Raw genomic sequence first — 13099 nt, 5'->3', positions numbered from 1 at the left:
TGATGAATCGATTTTTTTCCTACTAAATTGCGCGTTCAATATTGACTTCTTAAGCTTGAAAAGAGTCTGATTTATTGCTATAGACCAATGACATAAAATAACTCTACAAGAATTAATCTAATCATGTTAAATGACAACTTTGAATACATTGAACGTCACAATTTTTTGAAATTATCGAATCTCCAAATTTTTATCGCGATAAACAAGGCATTGTCAAGATCAATTTCTGCCAATGGCGGCCACAAAAAATGGGTTATCATCCAGCTATACCGCTTTCCTTTGACAGCAACGGTTTCACCAGCTTCATTTCGAAAGAGTTACGGGCCAATAATTCTACCAGACCATAAAACGTACCAATCTGTCAATTTAGTTAAATGTAATGATTGTTAATGAATAATTAGTGGACTTTCATCGCACCAGAATCAACAGTTTCTTTTAATTACCACATCCCTCAGATGAAAGTGAGTTTTATCGGAAAATACTACTATTTTGTTGTTTTTTTATATATTGGAGAATGATGATTAATTTGGTAATAAAATTTACTAATTTGTAAACTTTCTTGCGTACCAGGTTGTTCAATAAGTTTTGTCGTTTGATATGAAAAACCCATTTTTATGATTCAGAATCCACTTTATTATTCAGTATAACCACCCTAAACATTAATACACTTACTCCAACGATTCTCCAATCTGTGGATCCCATCCCTAAAGTGAGAATCCGGAAGGTCTACAAAATCGGTTTCAACAGCCGTTATGACCTCCTCATTTGATGAAAAACGTTTGCCGAGCTAACATTTTTTGAGTCCTGGAAGCAAATGGAAGTCGCTGGAGGCCAAATCTGGTGAATTCGCTGGATGCTTCAACAATTCGAACTTTAATTCATGGATTTTAGAAATTGGCAAAATGCTGCAAACTGGGTCTTTTTTCACGAATTTTTTCCTTCAACTCATCCAAAAGGTTGCAATTATATTTAGAATTAATGATTTTACCAATTTGCAAGTAATTCACAAAGAAAATTCCTCTCGCATCTCAAACAACTGAAGCCATATGCTTCTTGACCGATTTCTGGACACGAACTTGTTTCGAAGCCGAACAACCAGGTTCACGCTACTCTTAGCCAGGCTTACGCTACTCTTTAGCTCAAGTCTCCTCTGTTGGGATGAATCGATGCACAAAATTCACTTTATCCCTTTTAAACGCTCCAAATGTTTCTGAGAAAGTCGCAATCGAATGTGTTTTTGTTCCATTGTTAGCGAATGCGGCCCCATTGTGCACACAGCTTTCTAAAACCCAAGATTTCACTTAAAATACGGCTCACACTGCCTAATGAGATGTGTAGAGCCTCTACTAAATCTCTGTGCCAATCAACAATTTTCCAAACCCATATCCTGTATTTTGGCTATGATTCCTTGTGTTCATGCGCTTTTAGGACGTCCTTCACGTCGATCGTCTCAAGGTATGACGGTACGTTTAAATTCATCAACCCACCTTTCTACTGTTCTAATTGCAGGTGAACAATCATTATACACTTTTAATAATCGTTCGTGAATTTCTTTTAGTGCTACACCTTCCAAAAATACGAATTTTAATACTGCACGATATTCATTTAATTTTCATTGTAAAATTGTGACACGGCGACACTAAATAGCTTGTAAACACATACGTTCATATGAAGAGTGTACCAATAAAACAAAAAAGAATTGGGCTAGTAGCAACGCCCTCTGCTATCGAACGACAAAACTTACTGAACAACCTAATAAATCTTCCTTATTTAGAATTTGAGAATGAACGATTCCTTGTTTTGCTAATTGGGTTACCATTACCTCCAAGTATTATATAATGTTTGTGGGAATAATTCCTTATTACTTATTTCATCCACAATCGTATTATAGCTATCTAAAATTTTGTTATTGGTGTGTGGTATACTGTAAGTTACTGCTTTCGGTCAGTTCATGTGTTTTGGCAAGAATTCGATCCTAGTCAGTGGCATCGGGATTTCCTGCTAACCATGTTCAAGTAGATCCTATCCAGTTGATTGATCTCTTCAATGGTTGCGTTTTTTGTTCGCAGTTGGCTTAAAAAGCTATCTATCTCGGAAAGTTGATGTTTTAATTGTAGAAATAAAATACTTGTTTTGCTAATTTCGTGGTACATATATACATAGGCTGCTATATATATTTCTGGTCTAGGCAACACTAAGTGTTGCCAGGTGCAATCTGACATTTCCATTGGAGAGTTTGACATTTTTTAGCATAACATCACTCAGAACGTTTTGTCATTTAATCGTGAATTGTTTTATTTACAGGGAATTAAAAAATTCATCTCGGCCAAGAAATGGATCCAACTCGTGAACATTTTCGTGCGATCATTTTTCACAACTTTCGACGTGGATTATCACGACAAGAGTGCATCGATGAACTAAAATCTTTGTATGACTATGAAGCACCATCCTATAGCACTGTGGAAAACCGGTACAACGAATTCAATCGTGGCAGACGCTCGCTCAGAGACGAATTCCGTGAAGGTCGTCCAAAAACAGCCGTTGTGCCAGAAGACATCGATGCCGTACGTGAACTGATAATGAAATGATATAGCAGCCCTCGTAGTAAGTCTGACATCGTTGGTAATTTTTTGTAATCATCCAAGTCTGGATAATTTTATATGGATAATTTTATACGTCCCTTTTGTAATATTTCCTATTCTTTGTGTGATTGTTACTAGCAGGCTGTCGTACTCGTAGGTGTCTTCTATAGCAGTTGTCCAATACGGTAAGTCAAATGTCAGTAAGTTTTTTAAATGTGATTTATGAATCTTTCTGTTATCTATAGTAGTTATTGTGACGGTATTGTCTTTACTGATAGTTTCGTTCTTAAAAATGTTTTTGGTGTTACCTTCCATTTGTTTGTTCTTTTTAAATATTGTATCACATGGTTCGTAATTCTTTATTTTTGATCTATTTTTGTTGTGATAATTTTGCATATTTTTTTGATTTTGGCTATTTCATTTCGAAGGTCAGAATCAACTATTTCCCTGAAGTTTGTTAAATCTTGGTAATTAATGCTCTGCGTTCTTCTAAATAATACATCGGCGACTTATAAAGCTGCTTTCATTGTTCATGACTAAAGTCTTTGGTACAGTGAAATAATGTAGAAGCTTTATCAATTTATCCTTGATATGTAGTACTGATTTATTTTTTATCCTGAAAAATTTTACAAATTTAGTGAATTTGTCAACGCACGAAATATATTTTTCGCCGGACATTTCTATAACGTCGATATGCAGTATGTATTTCTGTTGGATACGAAGGTGTGGGTGTTGCCTGTAACTTGGGTTTTTGTGGATGTCGGTAGTACTTATTACATCCGCAAATTTCACATGATTTAGTATATTTTTTAATAAGTTTAGTCATTTGTGGAAAATAGTATTTTTCCAATATCTGGTCTTTATTTTCTTTACCATTGCGATGGGCTCTTTTGTGTTCTTGTTCTATTATTTTAAATTTGACATCTTCGTCTGCGATATCGGTAACTACTTTCTTAGGTTTAGGTTTAGAACGCTTTTCAAGATTTTACTTAGGTTTTCCTTATCGTAAACTTCACATTTAATGCGGTGTCTGTGGAACCTTGGATACGGTTCTTCATGTACAACTTCTTCCTTTCCTTATATAAATATAATTTGATTTTTGAATACGTTTAATGGAGTTTCACAGTGAGGAATGAGCTTTGAGTTATCTTCTTCTGCGCTATGTTGTGAATTTTCATCTGTGGGTGTTAGTGTATTAACTTCTATTAGCAGTAGTGGTAACCCATCGACGACTATGTTTGCTTTTCATGGTTTATAAATGAGTTTGTAATCATATTCTTCTCTCCTTGTTTTCCACCTTTTTAATATGGCATTGTTATTACTGTTATTCAATGCAAACGTCAGTGGCTGATAATCAGTAAGGATTTTTATTTCTTCAGGTAAGTCCTTAATTTGTTGAGAGACCATGACCATACTATGGCGAGCATTTCTTTTCTATTGTGGAGTAATTCTCCTCGGTTTTATTGAGTGATCTAGATATGTAAGTTATGGGCCTGTCTTGATCGATTATCCCTTGTGAAAGGACGGTTCCAATTGCAGTATTGGAAGCATCTGCCGTCAGAATAAAGGGTTTATTGAAGTGTGTTAATACCAGAAATCATTTAGTGATTTTAAGCCTTCTCTGTTAGTGAAATCTGTATCCGTTTGGATTGACTTGCTTTTATTTGAACATTTTCACCTCTAGTTGAATTGGTAAGTGGCTTGACAATTTTTGAAAATTATTTTATAAATCTCCTATAATATGATGCTAAACCCAGGAAACCTTTTATTTTTATAAGGTTGGCAGATGCTGGAATTTTTTTAATAGCGAATATTTTTTTTTCAAGATCTGGAAAAATACCTTCTCCGGTAACTATAAGACCTAAAAAGTTCACTTCTGTTCTAGAAAATTTAAATTTTTACAGATTGGCTTTTAAATTTTTACTTTGGAAATGTCCTTCTTTAGTTTTCCGTATTATAATTATATAATTATAATGTCGTTGATATAAACGTATCAGGATTTTCTTATAAGCGCTTTGAGAACATCTTTGATCATTCTCTGAAGAATGGAAGGGGCATTTTTAGGGCGAAATGGCAACCTAATAAATACATATTTAACATTGACCTTAGAAAAAGCTGTCTTTTTTATGTCCTGTTCCTTCATCCTGATTTGGTGGAATCCGGATGTAAGGTCGCGTGTAGTTAAATACTTACATTCACCTAAGCTAGCGAGAGTGTTATTCATATCAGGTATTGGATAGGAATCAGGTATTGTTATTGCATTTAGTCGACCTGTAAATATACAACAACTCTGTACTTTCTTTCTCCTGATGAACCTGGTTTTTATGGAACAATCCACAATGGGGATTTGTATGGACTATTTGAAGGCCTTATTACACCATTATTTAGAAGTTCTATTATTTGTTTTTCTACTTCGCCCGTAAGTTGGTTGGCTAAGGATATGATTTTGTATGGATCGGTTCCTCCTTCATTTTGCGTAGATTGAATAATTCCTTAGGTTAATATTTTGAATTTCAGGGCAGTAGACGTATGTTGAAGAGGGAAGCGAGACGCATTTGCAGACAGAAAAAGAAAGAGGCCGAAATGCGTGAGTACGAACAGCTTGATAAGCTGGCCGACAGGGGTAATGCTCGAAAATTCTACGAAAAAATGCGGCGACTTACAGAAGGTTTCAAGACCGGAACACACTCCTGTAGAACCCCCAAAGGTGATCTAGCCACCGATGCCCAGAGCATACTTAGATTATGGAGGGAACACTTCTCCAGCCTGCTGAATGGAAGTGAACACATAGCACCAGGAGAAGGCGAACCCGATTCCCCAATCGATGACGATGGAGCAGACGTTCCATTGCCCGGCCAAGACGAAGTTCGAATAGCAGTTGCCCGCCTAAAGCGCAACAAAGCGGCAGGGGCCGACGGATTGCCGGCCGAGCTATTCAAACACGGCGGCGAAGAACTGATAAGGAGCATGCATCAGCTTCTTTGCAAAATATGGTCGGATGAAAGCATGCCCAACGATTGGAATTTAAGTGTGCTATGCCCAATCCATAAAAAAGGAGACCCCACAATCTGCGCCAACTACCGTGGGATTAGCCTCCTCAACATCGCGTACAAGGTTCTATCGAGCGTATTGTGTGAAAGATTAAAGCCCACCGTCAACAAACTGATTGGACCTTATCAGTGTGGCTTCAGACCTGGTAAATCAACAACCGACCAGATATTCACCATGCGCCAAATCTTGGAAAAGACCCGTGAAAGGAGAATCGACACTCACCACCTATTCGTCGATTTCAAAGCTGCTTTCGACAGCACGAAAAGGAGCTTCCTTTATGCAGCGATGTCTGAATTTGGTATCCCCGCAAAACTAATACGGCTGTGTAAACTGATGTTGAGCAACACGAAAAGCTCCGTCAGGATCGGGAAGGACCTCTCCGAGCCGTTCGATACCAAACGAGGTTTCAGACAAGGCGACTCCCTATCGTGCGACTTTTTCAATCTGCTGCTGGAGAAAATTATTAGAGCTGCAGAACTGAATCGAGCAGGTACAATCTTTTATAAGAGTGTACAGCTGTTGGCGTATGCCGATGATATTGATATCATCGGTCTCAACACCCGCGCCGTTAGTTCTGCTTTCTCCAGACTGAACAAGGAAGCAACGCAAATGGGTCTGGCAGTGAACGAGGGCAAGACGAAATATCTCCTGTCATCAAACAAACAGTCGTCGCACTCGCGACTTGGCACTCACGTCACTGTTGACAGTCATAACTTTGAAGTTGTAGATAATTTCGTCTATTTAGGAACCAGCATTAACACCACCAACAATGTCAGCCTGGATATCCAACGCAGGATATCTCTTGCCAACAGGTGCTACTTCGGACTGAGTAGGCAATTGAAAAGTAAAGTCCTCTCTCGACGAACAAAAACCAAACTCTATAAGTCGCTCATAATTCCCGTCCTGCTATATGGTGCAGAGGCTTGGACGATGACAACAACCGATGAGTCGACATTGCGAGTTTTCGAGAGAAAAGTTCTGCGAAAGATTTATGGTCCTTTGCGCGTTGGCCACGGCGAATACCGCATCCGATGGAACGATGAGCTGTACGAGATATACGACGACATCGACATAGTTCAGAGAATTAAAAGACAGCGGCTACGCTGGCTAGGTCATGTTGTACGGATGGATGAAAACACTCCAGCTCTGAAAGTATTCGACGCAGTACCCGCCGCGGGAAGCAGAGGAAGAGACCTCCACTCCGGTGGAAGGACCAAGTGGAGAAGGACCTGGCCTCGCTTGGAATATCCAATTGGCGCCACGTAGCGAAGAGAAGAAACGATTGGTGCGCTGTTGTTGACTCGGCTATAATCGCGTAAGCGGTGTCTACGCCAGTAAAGAAGAAGAAGAAGACGTATGTTTCGGGTAGGTTCTTGGGTCGTTGAATGGCTAGCATGTTTGACAATTCGCCGTTTAGGTCTCTGACAAATATATCAAGGGCTCGATTCCTATAGGTTTCTAGTAGAATGTTATTTGTTTCTCTAGAATAATCTTGACTCTTTATTTTGTTTATTATCATAGATAATTGGTGATTGATTCTTGAGTAGAATTGTTCTACGCTGATGTGTTTTTGGGATTAGAATCCCAGTTCGTGTTCAGAAGTCCTAAGATCGCGTTTGTCCGCATAGTGCAGTTACAAACAGTTTTTGATTGTTCCCCAATCATTATTAAATATATTATATTAAGGATGTATCCGCAGGATCTTTAATTTTCTGATACACTGGCTTTGTTCTGACTACTCATAGTCCTGTAAAACAGATTCGACATTGTGGATCTATAATATGAATTAGATCGGATCTCCTTCGAATATTGAGAGATTCTTCACGCTGTCCGGTAATTTACTAATTTCTATTAAGTCAGACTCAGTTAAGGGAATAAGGTTATTTGAAATAGAACTTTCGTTGTGGGGACTAATTATACTTTCTAACTGGCTTATCCTATTGCTCAATATTTTAGATTGTTCGATCTGTGCATTAACAGCATCCGCTAGGTATGTAATGGCTTCCTGAATTTGTTCCATTTCTGAGGTTTACTGTGATTTACAATTGCGCATTTGACCGACTATATTTATTGCTATTAACAATTTTTTAAGATATACACTTAAAATTAGCTTTCAGGAGTATCAGCTTCTGCATTCTCTTCGGACTGTCCACTGGATCCCTTTTGAAATGTTAGTCCTCTACTGGGGAGTGGGGGATGCCACTTTTGGCGTTGATTTAGTGGCTTTTTTGTTTTGGTTGCCCAATTTATAAGTGTTTTAGTGAAAATTGTTGACATCACCCTGAAAAGAAAGATCTTATTTTTTAAGTTTAAGCGAAATGGCTTTATTTTTGTTCCCAAAATTAGGCTTACAAAACTATCTCCCCGATCGGATACCAGCGGAAATAAAATAACTTGATGAGATTAACTTCCTGGTCGGACACCAGTACAAGTAATTAAAAGGAGAATAACTAAATGAGTTATTCCTTGCAAAATTGTGGAATTAACTCCTTGGTTGGATTCCACTGGAGATTTGGATTATGTTAAAAAAATCTAATAAAAACGGAAGAAACTGGTGCGGGCCGAAGATAGAAAAAGACGTCCGCTGATGTTGATTGATCGCAATTCGTGGCCGAAAGAGGGCGTTCGCCTCCAGGACTAAGGTGTTTGCTCGTTTGGCGGTGGTGGGTTGGTAACTGCGTAAATTGGTGGGTATGTGGTGTATTCTGCTGTTTCCAATGGATGTGTGGTGTGTGAGGATACTGCTACCTTCAAATGTGGAATATGTGCCAGTGTTGCTTGTGAGTGGTGTGTGTGTGGTGTTAGTGGCGCATTAGGGCGGAAAGCTTAACTCATTTAGCCATCCCGGACCCCCTAGGCGAATATTGAGCCTAGTTGCAACTCAATAGCATAAATTATGAAAATGTAGCTGTCCGTAACCAACTTTAATTGGTTTGTCGAGGTCGTACTAATCTATCTATTATTTATGAATTCTCATATTTGGGGTTTATTTCGGTTTTGGTTATTAACCGTGAATAATTTTATAACACTGTTTGTACCTTTTAATAATGCCACACTAAATACCTTTTATTAACAAAAATTCACATGAATGTCGAGTTTAAAATGTTTTTAATTTGCAGACAAAATTGTTCGGTTTTGTAATAAAACATGCAAAAGCAAGTGGACTGGGGTACTGATCTACAATAGGTGGTACGTAAGATCAACGGCGATCAAAGGGAAGTGCAGAATCGTAATCCAATCCAAGTATAGATGCTGTAGCGAAGGGCATTGTAGCCGGGTGGTGACGAAGTTTTATTCAATCTTAAAATGCAGCCCGCGAGTTACATATATAAATAAGCCAGCAACAAACAGTAAAACTGATAAATTTGCTGAATTTCTTAATGAAATAAATAGAACAACCGGAAATCAGTAAAATTGTAATATGATACCATTTCCCTTGCTATCGCAAAAATCAACTTAAAAGATACAAAACAAAATCATCTTGTTATACAATATTTCCGAGAATCTGTATAAACTATTAAGCTATGAGGTTATTACCTTAGTCAGCATTTAAGTAAATATGATGTATAAGCAAACACTTACTTTCTTGCAAAACATGTGTAATAAGTATAATAAGTATTTATGATTTGTAAGCAATAATTCATTGCAATAGTAATTCTTATGATTATAATTAATAAAGTGAAAGTTTAGTCTGATTCCAATATCCAAACCACCTGGTTTAATTCTTTAGGGTTAATTCGATACTAACTTTTTAAAAACGTTCGAACGGGACCGTGATATAAAATTGGCACAGTCGGTAGGATCCTTCGAAAGTATTAAGGATTCACTCCGGAAATCGTTATATCAAATAGTTTGTTATACATCCCAATACTAATTCTGCGATTCTGTAGCCAACTCAAGAGTTGACCAGACCCTCCAGAATATAATTAACTATATAAAACAATCCGAATAGACACAATAATCGACACCACCGAGGTGTGCAGTGAACATTAATTTTGAAACAAAAAAAAAAAAAAAATAAAGCAAAAATTCAGAAGTGAAAACGACCACAAAATATTGAAAGGCGTTAATTCACCTGATCAAGTTTTAAAAAACAAAAGTTTTTGTGAACTTTTTGCAGTGAACACATCTCAACAAAGTTAAAGTTTAATGTAAAGTAACCGAAACCATAAAAAATAAAATGAAATCGTCAAGGCACCGAGCCTTCGATAACAGGAGAAAAATGGAGAACAAACAGACTCAGATGGCGGCAGTCAACTTAGTAGAGGAGCTTGCTCGCAGAGAGAAATAGTTGGAGCAAATGCGGCAAGCATACCTCGAACTAAGAAACCGGACAGAAGGAAGCAACAGCAGCAGGCATGCGCTCACAAAAATAGTTAATGACCTGCCGATATTTACGGGGACAGGCGATATTACAATAAACTCGTTCTTCAGCAGCATCGAGTACCTACTATCCACAACGAGCGACATAGAGCTACAGAAGGAGGTGACGCGTCTAATATATTACAGGACCATCCAAGGAGAGGCGAAAAATACAATCATCACTATACTTTAACCAGACAACTGGCAGCTGATAAAGGAAACCTTAAAACTGAGGTATCGACCAGAAGTAGAGCCACATCATCTGTATAAGAAGATTGGGAATCTTAAGGTAAGTTCCGTAAATGAACTTATGAGAGAAATACAGAATATTAAATATAAGTCAGAAGAACTGACAGTGTACTAAGGGGTGACAGTTACGTTGAATTAAGTAACATGGACAGTTTATTAGTAAATATCGTAAAGGAGATGACTCAAGGAGTCTTACTAGAAGGGAACCTTAATAAAATAATAAGAATAATGGCAAGTAGACGATTTGAAGATAGTAATATTAGGCCGCAATGCAAGAAATTCAAAATAAAAGGATATAGCTCAGCGGAAAAATATAGTAATAGATATCCTGATCGAGGACAAAGACATAATACAAATTATAGAAATAGAGATAATCAAGGTTCATATAATCAAATATACGAAAATGATATTAGACATAATCCATCAGAGCAATTTGAACAATATAATAGTGGAAGATTTAATAATAATTACAAACCAAATTCAGGTAATTTTCAAAGACCACAGGCGGCAGGGAACCCTAGACCAAATTTTAATCAAAATCAACCGAATCAATATAAACCAAACTTTGGTCAAAATCAATCCAATATAGACAGAACTATGGTCGAAATAATCAACTAAAAAAAACCAAGGCGAACCGGTGGAAATAGATAATATCCAATATAGTTCAATGAGCCCTCAGTTGGCAGGACACCCTAGTTCGCAGCCAAGATCGCTTATACTCGAGTAGGCAAGGCCAGGTAGGAACTGAACTGATATAGCAAGAGAAGAAGAAGTTAATAATAGTATTTTTTTTATGAACCAGCCTCGAAATCATTACCTAAAATAAAAATAAAAATAAATAAAAATAATTATATCGCACTAATTGATACAGGAGCTAGCTTAAGCCTGATCAATAGCGAGATTGATGATTTTCCAAAAATTAAATTTAAAAATCCTTTAACATTTACTACAATTACAAATGAGGATAAAATAAATTATGAGGTGCATACATTAGCACCAGAAGAAATTAACTTACCTAGGAACGCGATGGAAAGTTACACCATTTAGAGGACGAAAATATGACTTTATAATAGGCATGGACATGCTTACTTTTCTCAATACGTATAAAGATATAGAAAAAGGGAAAATAACTCTAAACCGAAAAGAAAGTTCGATTTTAAATAAACTAAAGGACTTCATCCATCAATCAAATTTGTAATCTTGAAACTGCAGAGCTTAAATTGGAGAGATTATACCTAGATCATTTAAATGAGAAAGAAAATAGAGAAATAATTAAATTGCTCAAAAGATGTAATAAATTATTATTTAAAGACGGTGATAAATTGACTAAAACAATGGAAATCCATCAGGAAATTAAAACTATAACAGAGCAGCAGATTAATTCAAAATTGTATAGGTATCCACCATAGCATGAAATGGAAGTTAGAAAACAAATTAAGGAAATGGAAGAGCAGGGAATAATCCAAAAATGTCACACTTCGAGTCCATTAGTAGTAGTGCCGAAAAAAATAGATAATTCAGGTGAAAAGAAGTACAGAATTGTAATAGACTATAGAAAATTGAATGAGGTTACAATAGATGACAAGTACCCCCTTCCAAATATTGATTCTATTTTAGACAAATTAGGAAGAGCACAAAATTTTACTACTTTAGATTTAACAAAAGGATACCATTAAATTCTAGTAAAAGAGGAAGAACGTGAAAAAACAGCTTTTTTTAAATTCTTGAAAGTAAAAATCTTAAAATTCAATTTGATAAATGCAATTTTTTGAAGAAAGAAACAGAGTTCTTAGGACATATTTTAACGGAGGAAGGCATGAAGACAAATCCTAACAAAATTAATGTCATAGAAAATTTGAAAATGGCAAAAACAGAAAAACAAATTAAAAGTTTTCTAGGAATCACCGGTTACTATCGTAAATTCGTAAAAGACTACGCTATAGCCCAACCTATAACCAAGTAACAGGTGGGACATCTATATATTTATATTACCTTGGAAACGTCAAATACCATTCGGTAAAGTCTAAAATTTACGAAATGGGTATTCACTATTCTACAGTTCGCAGATTGGGCAGAAGATCGTTTGACCGAGGATGGTCAATTTTACCGAAAAATCATCTTTTCGGACGAGGCTCATTTCCACCTCGATGGTTACGTTAACAAGCAGAATTGTTACATTTGGGGCACAGAAAATCCGCACGTAATCGTCGAGAAGCTAATGCACCCAGCACGAATCTTTGTATGGTGCGGATTTTGGTCTGGTGGCATCATCGGCCCATTTTTCTTCGAAAATGAAGAAGGAACCGTAACCATCAATGGTAAGCGATATCGCGCAATGTTAACTGATTTTTTCTTCAAGTAATTTGAAGAGGAAAACTTGGACAACATTTGGTTCCAGCAAACGCTACACTCAATCTTTTACGCCCTATCTTCGAAATTTAAAATTTTATGTGGCCCAGCCTGTATTTGAAAAAAGGAGTTAAAATTAATCTTGAAGACCCAACATATTAGTAGGGGAGCCCAAGGGGGGATTTTTGCAGTTACTTAAGCGTGTCAGAAAACTATATGGGGAGAAACATTGCACCCTTTTATGTACCCCTACCAAATATGAGCCATTAATATGGAGGCGTGCGTTGAGGGGGGTTCGTCAGATTAGAGAAAAAAAAATCGATCCTTTGGGAAACTCGAGCGCGTAAGATTAAGAGATGGTAAGTTAAATGCATGAAGACGAGTGTATATTTCAATATTATGACAGTTTGAGAGTGGCTTAGAGAAATAGCAGGGTGCCAAATCTGTAAAAAAAATGTCACCTTGAAATACTCGAGCGCGATAGATTTTTTTTTTTCATTTTAAAG

This window comes from Bactrocera dorsalis, chromosome 2 (genome assembly GCF_023373825.1).
Source record: "Bactrocera dorsalis isolate Fly_Bdor chromosome 2, ASM2337382v1, whole genome shotgun sequence".
NCBI classification, from domain to species: Eukaryota; Metazoa; Arthropoda; class Insecta; order Diptera; family Tephritidae; genus Bactrocera; species Bactrocera dorsalis.
Note: the sequence above shows the minus strand (reverse complement) of the source record.